Source organism: Sciurus vulgaris (assembly GCF_902686455.1).
Source record: "Sciurus vulgaris genome assembly, chromosome: 16".
NCBI lineage: Eukaryota > Metazoa > Chordata > Mammalia > Rodentia > Sciuridae > Sciurus > Sciurus vulgaris.
The window spans coordinates 33,550,530-33,564,998 of record NC_136477.1 but is presented as its reverse complement, the minus strand read 5'-3'; the positions used below and the strand labels follow the sequence as shown (position 1 = coordinate 33,564,998).

The following is a 14,469-nucleotide window of genomic DNA, read 5'->3' as shown; positions in this document are numbered from 1 at the left end:
CTCATCTCTATTTTATTTCAAGCCTTTCAACTATTAAGTGGAATAATTATAGTATTTACATTCTAATTTGTATCTTCTGTTTTATCTTCATTTTTCCTTTGAATGTATTATCTAAAAAAAAACTGACTCCTCATTTTATTTTTCTTTCTGAAAGGAACCTCATTAATTTTATAATTCATAAAATGAGATTGATTATTTTTGTACTGACCTCATTTTAGACTAATAATAATAGCAAACACTTATAATATGCTTATTCTATGCCAACAATTATCTTGAGCATATGATACAAATTCATTCAGTGAATATAACAACTCCATGAAGTAGTATTTTACAAATATTCTGATTGTGTGGATGAAGAAATGGAAGCAGAGAGATTAAGTCACCTTCCCAAGGTCACACAGTTGGCCCACAGCATGGACAGGATTCAATTTGACCCCAGATTCCAGGGTCTTTAGCCCCAAACTCTACTATCTCTTCCCTCTGATCCATAAAGCAGGGAGTCTATATATTGCACAGGTTGATGCTTAATACAGATACTCCCAAAGCATTCCTCAAAATAATTTCTTTATTCTTCTGAACCCTTAGCCTTGAGTGATGCTGTCATCTTTAAGCATAATTTCTATTTAATAAATGTCCTTTTATATTGACAGGAATTTCATTAACTTGATCGTCTCTTGGGCCTGACAGAAATGATTATCACATTCAGGAAATTGGAGAGAAATGGGTTATTACTTTGAAGGCAAATAGAGCATGGGACAGGAGAGGAACACAGGAAAGGCAGAGAGAGGTGAGTGCATTAAGAGGAGGGGAAGGAAGCCAGGACTTGAAGAGTCGTGGTTCCTGCAGGTTTCCCTCCCTGATGGCAGGCAATTACCAGAAGGCCCAGTGATGATTGCTAAGCAGAGGATGTGGAGGTCTCCTGGGACCCTGCAGATTTTTCCCGTGACCATCCTATGAAAGAGCAGTGAGAGAAGAGAGCAGCAGCTAGGGGTGGAGGCGACATGAAGGAATGTGTCTTGAATTGTTTAACGGGAGGCTCCTGGAAACTTCCTCCACTCTGCTTATTCCTGGGGAGCCAAATAGAAAGAGCAAATGAAAAGCATCCTTCAAACAAGCCCAGGGAGGAAGCCAAGTGGCAGGAGTTGAAAGTCCCTGAGTCATCATTCTCCGGTCCCTGTGGACAGGTGCGTGCCTCTGAAGCAGAGCATCTCTCCTTAATCACTTGGTGACTTTCCCTGAAACTATGTGCTGACACAGATCTCTCTAGCTGGAAAAGACTGTTTCCCTCCTTTAGGCTGCAGAAGCCAGCTTCATTTCTGGCCTGTCATTTGAAGCAATTCTTATTATTTCTGTCCTGATTTTGCCTAACTGCCCCTCCCCTGGCACTCATGATACCTTCATGCTACAGGTAGTTGAGGCAGCCAGGTGGCTCAGCAGTGACATCTCAATATTTAAAGATGTAAAATATGATGGCTTCCCAACCAACCTCTTCATATTCCTTCACCTCACTTTCCATCTCTTATAGTCTCAGCAGCCAGATTGGTCTTTTTAAAAACACAAATAAAAATGTATTGCCCATTATCCTGGCTGAAAATCTGTTGAGTTACAGAGAAAAATAATTTGCCTGGTCTACAAGGAGGCACAAGCACACAGTCTTGTGTGCCTTTCCATTCTCATTATTGACTAGTCTCCCCTTTGTTCTACATCACACGGCCACCCTGGCCTCTCTCTGTTTCCAGGAGACCTTACACCATGCTGCCTTCTTTCAAGGGCCTTTGACCATGCTTCATCGTTAGCCTAGAGTCTGTTCCTCTTACTTTTTAACTATTAACTTATTGTTTAGGTCTCAGATAGTTTCTATTTTCCTTTAAGATCCACTCTTAACCTGCATCTCCCTATTCTCTGCTCCACATGACTAATCAATATGGACCACATTAATGGGCTCCTTTGCCCTCCAGTTCTGGAAGGATATTGAAGGGAGAAAAGAGAAGTGAGTGGGGGCATTTCTTTTCCTGGATCACTCTTTGTGAAGATCAACACTTCACAGCTGTGTAGCTCGTTGTATTGGTCAACCATTTCCAAGTAACAACCACAAAGTCTCCAGGGCATAGAATAATCAGCATCCATTTCTCAAGACCTGGGAGGGCATGATCAATGGCAGGGAGCAGTGCTGATCCAGGCTGCACTCACCTGGCAAAAAAAAAAAAAAAAAGAGCAACCTGATCACAGGAGCAGTTTTGAAGATTTAACTCTCTCTCCTAAGTTGCTATTTTTGTGTTTGTTTTGCTCATCTTTACATTCCCATCACCTAGCAAAGTGCCTAATACATTGTAAATTCTCAGTAAATATTTAATGAATGAATGGATAAAACAGGAAAATTGCATCAGATGCAGCTTGATGCCCTGATGCAGACAGAGACAATAGAACTATCAGAATACTGGTTTGTTCTGCAGATGTAAGAATTTCAAAGGACATTTCCTCCAAAGGCAGAGGTGACTGTGAAATATCACTATATAAACATGAAAATTTCTTGCTGAAAGTGAACTGATTGTGCCCAAAATAGCCTTAACATCATCAAAGTCTGCCCCAGGGAGTGGTAACCCAGGCTTTGAAGATGTCTAAAATGTCTTATACAGTATCAACTCATGAGTAGATTCTCATTGATTATCAGGGAAGTAGGACTTGGAATAAAATACATTGAAGAATTCTTATTTGTTTGACCTCTTTGAATCCATGTTCTCTATAAAATGGGATAACATTGTCTGCCTTAATTATTTCTGTGAAAATGAAAAGTAGACATATGGCAATGAATTTCACAAAAAATTTAGATACTACCCTTCATGCACATTATTTTGGTGGTAGTGGCTTTAGCAGTGTTAGTTGTTGTTCACAGCTGTGACTGAGGACAAATTGAAGTAAAATATTTCCTATTCTGTTTGCACAAGACTCTTTCATACCAAATAAATGCTTTGTGCATGAAGTGGATGGAGGAAATAATGAGATGGTTTAGAATAGCATAAACTAGTGCCCTCTAATCCTTCCATCCTAGGTGTTCTCTAATGCTGATCGAAGAGTGGTATCTAGGAAATGAGAAGGAGATTGCAAAGAAGAGCCCTCAGTCACTTCAGTCTTCTTGAACCAGGAGAAGCTGTGTGGTCCATCAGTTAGATTCAGACTCCTGTGTTCCGCAGATTTAGGTTCAAATGAATCCCAGCTCTACAGCTTTCTGGCCCTATAATCTAGACAATGTGCCTAACCTAATCAAGTCTCAACTGTAAACCAGGGTCCAATTATAATCCTCTTGTTGGCTTGTTGTATTAATTTGGATAATATATATGATTATGGGCATATAATAAATTCTCTGGCATACTTTGGCTATCATTATGCTTAAAAGAGTGTTAAGGGAAATTGAGGACAGAAAAAAAAGCAGTATAGTTTCAAAATTTTAACCCACCCTCCTATCCTTGCCCATGCAGTGAAATCTAGCTTCATGCAGAATTCACCAAATGGACCTTGATCTTCATGGATGGAACTCTAGTAATACAGAGATCCTTTTAATCTTATCAAACACTTTTAGCCAGATTTGTAAGACTGGAGTGTCTTTAAGTTGGATTTACTTTTACACATGGTCACTTTGGGCACCTTAGTCCAAGTGCCAAGACCAGTAAGCGGCCCATCACTATTTTACGTGAAAGAGATGTGGGCCTCTTTCCCAGACCACTTTCCCTTTCAGGCAAAACCCCCAGCTTCTAGTCTCCATTAACCATCCAACCAACACAGCTTTCATTGTGTTAAGCAGTAGCTGTGAATATCTGCCATAAGTCTTCAGCAATGATAAGAGCAAACAAGTCAAAACTGAGAAGCAAGAGAGAAAAAAAAATCCCTGCACAGTTCACATGACAGTTTATCAGTGATCTGGTAAAACTCAAGTGGGTGCAGCTGTTCGGGGATTCTTTTTTGGATTTCTGTTGCTACTAACAAATTTCCACAAATTTAATGGTTTTAAACAACATACATTTTCTTCTCTTAGAGTTCTTCAGATAAAAGTTTCAAATGAGACTTACAAGGCTAAAATCAAGGGATCAGCAAAACAGGATCCTCTGGAAGGTCTTAGAGAGAAGGTGTCCCCTGCCTCCTCTGGCTTCTGGTGGCTCCTGGCAGTATTTCCCTTGTGATGGTATCGCTCCAGTCGCTGCTCTATGACCACAACACATGCTCCTCTTCTGTGGTGAGAACTCCCTCTACCTCCTTCTTACAAGGACATTTTCATTACACTGAGTGCCCATTTTTGTTACGCTGAGCTGCATCTGATGAAATTTCCCTGCTTTATCCATTCATTCATTAAAATATTGGCATCTGCAAAATAATGTCCCATCTCAAAATCCTTTGCCTATCTGTAAAAAAAAAAAAAAAAAAAAAAAAAAAAAAAAAAAAAAAAAAAAAAAGGCCCTTTTGCCACAGAAAGTAATATCCATAAATTCTGGGGGTTAAGAGGTGAACATCTTGTGCGGGGATTATTCAGTCACCACAGGCTCACCTCACAGGAAAGCTGGAACAACAAATCTACTCCTTAAGAGTTTGAGAATCAGAACTGTACCTGTCCCACTTCCAAACTTTGCTTTTTTTTCACATGCCCTCCAGTTACCAAGGAGGAATGACAGGAAGCAGCCCCAAGAGAAAGAATCAAAGCTCTCTCTCTCACATACACACACATACATCCCTGAACTATTAGCAATTATGACTGTTGTTTAGTTATTTTTGCCCAAAAGTAATTATGAACAATCTACTTCTCTCTGAGGTGGAGTCACTGTCACAGCATTTGCCTGCACAGGATCACTTACTGCATGAAACACTGACACACATCCACAGTGCTTCCTGGCAGTTACTCTACTTCCCTTTATATTCTAAGAAGCATAGCTCCCATCCCCCTACCCCTGCCACCTCTCCAAAAAGGTAGAACTCAACCTTGCCAAATCATTACTTTCTCTTTAGACAGATGCCACTTCGCTTCTCTCTGCTGTCCACCACTGCCCATCTGCTTTGATTATGAATGATCAGGGACAATCAGCCCAAATCTGTTGCTCTGTTATATCCATTTAGCCATAGCATAATAAGAGGAAGGAGAGAGCATATAATCCCCCACTGGAAACCTTTCAAACAATTTGAAATAGCTTCCTGGGATCAGGTGAACCAAAAGAGGTTATTGGCACAATGAGGCACTGAAGAACAAAAGAAGAGGGAAAATTGTCCAATATATGCAGGCTGTGTAAATGTCTTCACGAGTATACCTGGAAAGATACAGAAATGACAGAAGGAAAACACAACTTGCAAGCAGTAACAAGACACTGTGTAAACAAGGTAATTTCATTGTATGCATATTTAACATAACATGATTACAAACATAAAGCAAGTGTAAGAGACAAAAACGGATTTTAATGATGGGGGAATTTCTGCCATTCTGTGACTTAGGGTGGATTCCCACTAAGCAGACCCTGAGACAAAGACTGGAAGGAAATAATCCCAGGAAACTTTGGTGTGGTGAAGGGAAAGTGAAATGGCAGAAAAGGAAACTCGTGTATTAGAATGCATTAAGCAGCAGAAGATTGCTGTGAGTGCAGGGGGCTCAATCCAGCAGGAATTCTCTGGGAGACTGTGTAAAAACCATTTCAAAGTGTCCCATTCAAGGGATGGAGGAAGTTGAAGTGTTTGTTTTCCAAGAACTGCATAATTGGTAGAGACCTGCCCCTGAGGGCATGAACTCCCTGGCACTTCCAGCCTGCCCCAGCGCAGGCTGAGCTTGCTCCTGCCATCAGAGCAAGCCTTCAGGCTGTGAGTCACAGGTGTTTGTAGAAAAAATGATTCTTGCATGTAGGAATTGTGAGCGCTGAGGGGATACAGGCAATACACAGACAGTGGCTGTGCCAAAATTGATGAGAGATGAAGGGAGTGAATCAACTACTTTGTCATGCTCCTTTCCTGTGGGAAACATCAGATGAACATAAGGACCTGCTGCATCATCCTCCTGTTTAGATAGGAATCTCCATAAATGCAAAACACATACTTTATCTGCTGCTCAGCTGAGAAAACAACAAACTGTCCCAACACTTAGCACTGGGTGAAACCTTTCATCCCCAAACCTTTAGAAAGCTCTTGGCTGATTCAGTGGCCCTGTACCAATAAATTTGGTGAAAGGAAGAAGAGAGCTAGATCAGAGGTGGTAATGGGTAAAAAGAAAATCATTGTTTTAAATGGATTACTAAAGATACTCTGCTTTAGTTGTGTTACTCTCTAGAATAGTAGAAAAGGCATAGTTTTAAAGTAAGACAGAATCTTAGCACTAATATTAATAGCTATATAACACTGGATAGTAACTTCGTCTTTTTACATAAGTTTTCATCTTCTTAGATTGTTACCTTACATGGTAGGAATTATACAAAGCAGAGTACAATCAGAGTTCATAGTCCTGGCAGATCATGAACACTCGATGAACTTCAATTCTTGCCTTCAAAGCTAGGATTTATTAGGCAAGCTAACATTATCAATGTGTTGCTTAATGCCCTAAAAGTCAAGGGCAAACCTGGTTTATATACCAGACATATTGCCTCCAAGTGCTCCCACGGTGGAATCAATCTTGTAATCCCTTGTTCTGTGAAACACTCATTCCACCCAGCACTGTATCCTAGACTATGAGGTTTTCTCAATCCAGGTAGCAATGAATTGAAAGGAGGGTTGCTTTTCATTTGCCACGACTAGAGCCTTCAAAAAGAGCATGATGCAAAACCATCTATACAAGCAGGTCCATGGAAAACTACTTGATTTTTCTCAGTCATTCTCTTTGACCAGTCTCCCTTTCTGTTGCTTAGTTTGGACAGCTTTTACACTTCTCAACTCTTCAGCAATTTTAATTGTCCAATCTTTTTTAAAACTTCAATCATATATTTTATTTAGCAGTAAAGATGTGGAAGTAGGTAAGAATGGTGAGGGAAGGGCAGTCACAGCACAGCTATCTGAGACCCAGTACCCTGTCCCATCTTCTGGGTGGTTGTTTCTATTATTTTTTTAGTTTGGATATTTTCAGGGGAAAGTTGTTTGTTTAATTTGTTTGTGTTAGTTGTGGTTTTGCCTGTTTGTTTGCTTTGCATAGTACTAAGAGGAACCATGATGGAAGAAGAAAGGAACCATAAAGGGCTGGTCAATGTGACTGAGACAAAGGAACATAGTTCCCACCTGAAGACTGTAAAGAGAACATGGTGCTGAAAAATAAGCCACTCTAAATCTTTTCTCTTACCCAATCCTTCCAAAACCTATATTTTAATTGCCTGCAGAATATCAGTTTAAATGCTTTATAGGAACTAAGACAAGATAAAGACTAAATCCCTTGACTTTCCATTAGCCATGCCTCTCATTTTGATTAATCCATTTTTGTCACCAGCCCTGGAACTGCATTGCCAGTTACAACAGCTACGAACCACTGCATCATTAATTTCTTTCTCAAACCTATTCGACATGCCTTTCTTAATGCCAGTTCCCATGTCCACCTACTACTAAGGTCCTCTTACATGGCCGACATTCCTTTTGGATAGGTAGCAGAAAACAACTCAGCCATACCGGTGGTGAATTCATTCCACTCTATTGTTCTCAACTACAGCAGAGATGCAGGGCATTCTGTGATTGCCTTCTCTCTCCATGCTGAAATCTCTCCATAGGTCTCCTCTCCACCTGCTCAAAAGTACAGGGCAACAGAGTCAGCAAATGTGCTACAGATAGAAACCCAACTGCACATCTCCCTCATAGAGCACCCTGCAGAGGAGCGAAGATAACAACCGCTCTCCTGCTAGGCCAGTGACTTGTGGCATCTCTCTTCTCTCCCTGCTCCAGTTTTCTACTTACATAGAATTGGTGAGAAAATAAGAAGTAGAGAGAAAGGTTGAGGGCAACAGACTGATTTAGCTTGCCATTGCAAATATTATTTTTTAAATTCACACATAGTGAAATTCACTTTTTCAGGGAGTATATGATCCTATTAGCTTTGACCAGTATCACCATTACCATATTGTACAGAAAACTTCATTGCCTCCAAAAATTCCTCTGTGCTTCCCTTTCATATTCAAATCTGCCTCACCCTGGAATCCTAGCAACTACTAATTTGCTCTCTCATCCTATAGTTTTGTCTACTCCAGAATGACATAGAAAGAGGATTATATGTTGCCTTTTGAGACAGGTTTCCTACAACTATCAGAATACCTTTAAGGTTCATCTAAATTTTTACTTCCATCAATAGTTCATTACTTTCTGTTGCTAGGTAGTACTCCATTGTATGATTATAAGACAGTTTGCTTGTCTATTTGCTAGATGAAAGACATTTGGGGTTCCGATACTGGGCAACTGAGTTAAACTGATATAATCATAAGTCTTGGAGGGGATAATAAAGTCATATGGTAAGTACAAATTTAACTTCATGATGGTGGGAGTCACTTCGGTATTTTTTATATGTGTACCTAGAAAAATTATGTGAGATCCATTCTATGTCTTTCTTGATCTTATCCCCAATCCCTTCCTTTCATACCCCTTTGTCTATTCTACTGAACTTCTCTTCTTCCCACACACAAGAATGGGGTCCTAATTAGAATCAGGTATAACTAAGAAGAACCAATAAAATTTTTAAAATGTTAATCAGATCTAAAAGAAAAACTGCACAGCACATCTAGTGTTTGATTAAAACTTCGGTGCAATTAATGCATAAAATTAACCATCCCAGTGGGAAAAAAAGAAAATAGTAACATATGAATGTTCTTTTTGTAATATTATCAAATTGCCTGAAAAATAATGGGTGATGCTGAGTTAGGTTAAGCAAGCTGAGGGACATTGAAAAGTCAAAAAGTCCTCTATGAGGGAAACTACTTGATCTGAGACAGACTGAGAAATCAGGTCAGCCAGGAGCCAAGAGGTATCAGAAATGTGGTTGGAAATCAGAGAGGATACTTACATGTGAATGAGATTTTTATATGGCCATGGTAAGAATTTACGGTTTTAAGTGTAGAAGGAAATATAATGGATCATATTTATGTGGAGGAGTGACATTATCCATATATATAGATATATAGATTAGATAGATAGATATAGATTATAGATATATAATCATCTATCTATCTATTTTTTTAAGAGGTGGGGCCTCCCTCTGTTGCCCAGGCTTGCCCCAAACTCTAAACAACTTCTGTGTTCAACCGATCCTTTTGCCTCAACATTCCAAGTAGCTGCAGCCAGGGGCCACTCTGCCTAACTATGATTTATGTTTTTAAAGGTTACTTTTTCTGCTATGTGGAATATGGGTTGTTGAATTGGAGACTGGAAAACAATTTAAGAATGCAGGCAGAAGAAATTTATCTAGGCAGCAAATATTTCCATGTGATTGATGATGGTATTTGATAGGCAAAAAGCAAGGAAACTGGATAATTTTCTACACATACTGTAAGTACGATAATTCCAGATAAGTGATTTAGGCTCTTTTTCATTAATCATAAAAATTCATGTGTAAGTTGTTTTTATAAAAATAGATTTAGTATGAATCTATGTGTCCATGTGTATATATATATGTACTATTGTAATATTTTTTACTAAAGCGATCTTACTTTTATTTTTTCCCAACACACAGATTAGATTAATTAAAACAAAATGAATTGGTATTTGAACTGTTGAAAAGACTAAGTCAAGAAGATATGGTTCTATATTTTGGTTAAAACTGTTTTCAATACTCAAAAAGGACAAAATGGAATATATTCATTTTGTTTCTGTGGTTTTATTTGTAAAGCTAGAAAAAAAGCTGGATATTCTGAGGAATTACTTTGGATCTTGTCTTGTATCTTTCAAGAATTCAGAGATGTTTATTTTTGCCCACTGTATTTTTTTCTGTATGCTTTATGAAACCCTGCATAAACTTATAAAATTTTATCTGACATTTATTTTTGTTTTTTTGTTAGTGATTTTAACCTCATTTCCACAACTTATGAAAGGCATAAATAGTGCATATTGCTTTCTGCTCTGAATGTATTGCTCAGAGATGGCTTCACATTAGGTACTTGTCAGTTTTCCAGTTGCTGTCCCAATTTCCACTGTTCCTTTTATTTCCCTTAGTAACTGAGACCTGACTACTTATGGTAGTTCTGGTGAAATTTTGCATTGTCCTGTCTCTCACTGACAGCTGGGTGTGAACAGGGGATGTCAACAGTAACTGTGGGGACTCTTTTGAGAACTCTTTGAAGTGGTTTCTCCATGCTTTCAGCCCTTCCACACACCATCACCATTAACACTTCCTTTCTTTGTATTTCCTTATACTCATTTTTCATTTTACTTTTCCCCATGCCAAAAAGTCATTTTATTATTTTTATAACACCTGATTTTTTGAATCCAGAATTCATTTTATTTTAAATTTTTTAATTTGTTTTAATTAGTTATACCTGACAGTGGAATGCACTTTGAGATATATATATATATATATATATATATATATATATATATATATATTAATTTCTCATTCTTCTTGTTACACATGATGTAGAATCCCAAAATCATTGAGTTTTGAGAATTTTTTATGTATTCCAAATACAAGTTCCTTGTAGATATGTGATTTACAAATACTGTCTTCCAGACTATAGCTTCAATTTTCATTCTCTTATAAGTGTTTTTAATGGAGCAAAAAAATTTCAATTTTTAATGAAGTCCAGCTGATCTTATTTCATGGATTCTGCTTTAGTGTTTAGTTTTGGTCTAATTCAAAATCACAAATATTTTCTGTTATCTTTTTCCTAGAAACTTCATAGTGTAACACCTTACATTTAGGACAATGATCCATTTTGAGTTAATTTTATATAAAGTATAAACACATACATGGGACTTTCCCCACTCAGCATACAGATGTCCATACAGATGTCAACCACCATTTATTGGAAAGATTAGCCTTTATTTATTTCATTACCTCCATCTTTGTAAAAGTTAATTTGCAAAATTTGTGTGGGTTAATTTCTGGACCCTCTTTCAATTTCACTGATCTATGTGTGTCTTTTCACAAATACCACATTATCTTGATTTCTGACACATTAGAATACTTATTAAAACTATTGCAAGTCTTCCAACTTTATTCTTTTGCCAAATTATTTTAGCTATTCTAGTTCCTTTTCTTTGTCATATAAACTTTAAAAGTAACTGATAAACATCTAGAATTTACACAAAACCCTCAAAGATCAACAATGAAAAAAAACAACCAGCCTGAAAATAGGCAGAAAGCATGAACAGATATTTTTCAAAGAGATATTCACAGGAAAAATAAACACATGAAAAGATGGCCAACATCTTTCCATTTAGTTAGTTCTTCATTCTCTTTCAGTGGTGTGTTGTAGCTTTCATCATTGAGATTCTGCACAGATTTATTTACTATTGCATTTAATTTTGATTTCCAATTGTTATTCACTAGAACACTGAAATATGTTTAAAAATTATGTATTGATCCCATATTCTATGAAATTACTAAAATGCAAATATTAGTTTTAGACCATTTTTTGCAGATTCCTTGGATAGTATGCATAGATTATCATGCCAATTCTGAAAAGAGTTTTATTTCACCCATGTCAACTTGTATATCTTGTATTTCTTTCACCATCTCTGGTACTGCCTAGGACTTCCAGTATGATGGCAAATAGGAATTCCAAAAGCAGAGATCCTCGCTTTGCCCCTAATCATAAGAGAAAAGCATTCAGAATTTTGCCATTAGGTTTATGTTTTCTGATAAGCTTTTCCTGATGCCCTTCACAGATTAAGGAAATTCACTTCTGTTCTTAGCCTGTTATCATGAATGGATGTTGAATTTTTACAAGTACTTTTTCTGAATGTATTGATATGTTCAAAGAATTTTTCTTCAATAGTCTGTTAGTAGAGTGAATTCTATTCATTAATTTTTCTAATGTTAAATTAGCCTTATATGCTTGGAATAAGTTCTACTTAATCAAACTTCTTTTCTTTATTATATAATATTGGATTTTCTTTGCTAAAATTTTATTGAAGATTATCACATCTATATTCATAGTGGTATTGGTATGTAATACATTTGCTTTGGTTTAGTATCAGGCAATACTTTTCTCAGAAAATGTTCTGTTCTAGTTTCTGGAAGAAATTTTGTAGAAATTGTATAATTTCTTCTTCAAATATCTGGTAGAATTTTCCAACAGATATATTTGTGCAAGGATTTTTATTTGTCAGAAGGTTTTTGTACTAAAACAAAAATAGTGAATGGTGGTGATTATGCACGGAAAGGAGAACTCTCATACTCTGTTGGTTGAAAAGTAAATTAGTACAGCTACTATGGAAAATACCGTAGAGATTATTAACAAAAAACAGAAACAGTACCACCATATAATCCAGCAATTCCACTCCTGGGTATGTATGTAAAGGTAATAAAATCAGTATTTTGAAGAAATACCTGCACATCCATTTTTATCTCAGCACTATTCAAAACAGCTAAGATATGAAATAAACCTAGGTGTACATCAATTGATAAAGAAAATGTGGTATACCAATGGAATATTTTTTGACCATAAAAACTAACAAATCCTGTCACTTGCAACATAGATGGAACTAGAGGGTATTCTACTAAAAGAAATAAATCAGGTACACAGAGACAATGAATGTTATCACTTAGATGCAGACGCAAAAAATGTTGTTTCATAGAAGTAGAGTAGAAGAATGGTTACTTTAGGCTGGGAAGGGTATGGGGAAGGTATGTAGAGAGAGGATTATTGAGCTGGAGAGATAGCTCAGCTGGTAGAGTGCTTGCCTTGCAAACACAAGGCCCTGAGTTCAATCTCCAGTACCACCAAAAAAAAAAAAAAAAAAAAGAGAGAGAGAGAGAGAGAGGATTATTAACAGGTACGATGTTGAATAGAAGTGGTGAAAGAGGGCATCCCTGCCTTGTTCCAGTTTTTAGGGGGAATGCTTTCAGTCTTTCACCATTTAGAATGATATTAGCCATGGGCTTAGCATAAATGGTCTTTACAATGTTAAGGAATGTTCCCACTATCCCTATTTTTTCTAGTGTTTTGAGCATGAAGGGGTGCTGTATTTTATCAAATGCTTTTTCTGCATCTATTGAAATAATCATGTGATTCTTGACTTTAAGTCTATTGATATGGTGAATTACATTTATTGATTTCCGGATGTTGAACCAACCTTGCATCCCTGGAATGAAACCCACTTGATTGTGGTGCACTATCATTTTAATATATTTTTGTATGCGATTTGCTAAAATTTTGTTGAGAATTTTTGTGTCAATGTTCATTAATGATATTGGTCTGAAATTTTCTTTCCTTGATGTGTCTCTGTCTGGTTTGGGTATCAGGGTAATATTGGCTTCATAGAATGAGTTTGGGAGGGTTCCCTCCTCTTCCATTTCATGGAATACTTTGAGAAGTATTGGAATGAGCTCTTCTTTAAAGGTTTTGTAGAACTCGGCTGAGAACCCATCTGGTCCTGGACTTTTCTTTGCTGGTAGGCTTTTGATGACCTCTTCTACTTCATTACTTGAAATTGTTCTATTTAAATTGTGTATGTCCTTCTCATTCAGTTTAGGCAATTCATATGTCTCTAGACCTGTTGATGTCTTTGAAATTTTCTATTTTGTTGGAATATAGATTTTCAAAATAGCTTCTAATTATGTTTTGTATTTCAATCGTGTCTGTTGTGATATTTCCTTGTTCATTCCGAATTTTAGTGATTTGGGTTTTCTCTCGTCTTCTCTTTGTTAGAGTAGCTAAGGGTTTATCAATTTATTTTTTCAAAGAACCAACTATTTATTTTGTCAATTTTTTGTATTGTTTCTTTTGTTTCAATTTCGTTGATTTCAGCTCTGAGTTTAACTATTTCCTGTCTTCTACTACTTTTGGTGTTGGTCTGTTCTTCTTTTTCTAGGGCTTTGAGCTGTAGTGTTAGGTCATTTATTTGTTGATTTTTAATTCTTTTATTGAATGCGCTCCATGAAATAAATTTTCCTCTAAGTACTGCTTTCATAGTGTCCCAAAGATTTTGATATGATGTTTCTTTGTTCTCATTTACCTCTAAGAATTTTTTAATTTCCTTCCTAATATCTTCTGTTATCCATTCATCATGTAATAGCATATTGTTTAATCTCCAGGTGTTGGAGTAGCTTCTGTTTTTTACTCTTTCATTTATTTCTAATTTCAATCCATTATGATCTGATAGAATACAAGGTAGTATCTCTATCTTCTTGTATTTGCTTACTTTACCTTAGTGGCATAATATATGGTCTATTTTAGAGAAGGATCCATGTGCTGCTGAGAAGAAAGTGTATTCGCTCTTGGTTGGATGGTATATTCTATAAATGTCCATTAAGTCTAAATTATTGATTGTGTTATTGAGGTCTATGGTTTCTTTGTTCAATTTTTGTTTGGAAGATCTGTCCAGTGG

The 14,469-nt window shown here is 36.8% G+C and overlaps 1 protein-coding gene across 1 annotated transcript in view; it reads right to left on the bottom strand.

Annotated features, from left to right (window-relative positions):
- The window catches only part of GADL1 (glutamate decarboxylase like 1), a 506,342-nt gene that overhangs the window by 297,397 nt on the left and 194,476 nt on the right, over window positions 1–14,469 (bottom strand). The window contains exon 3 of the mRNA XM_079113990.1: window positions 7,609–7,719. The gene's annotated coding sequence lies outside the window, so the exon portion shown is untranslated. The remainder of the gene's footprint in view (window positions 1–7,608; window positions 7,720–14,469) is intronic.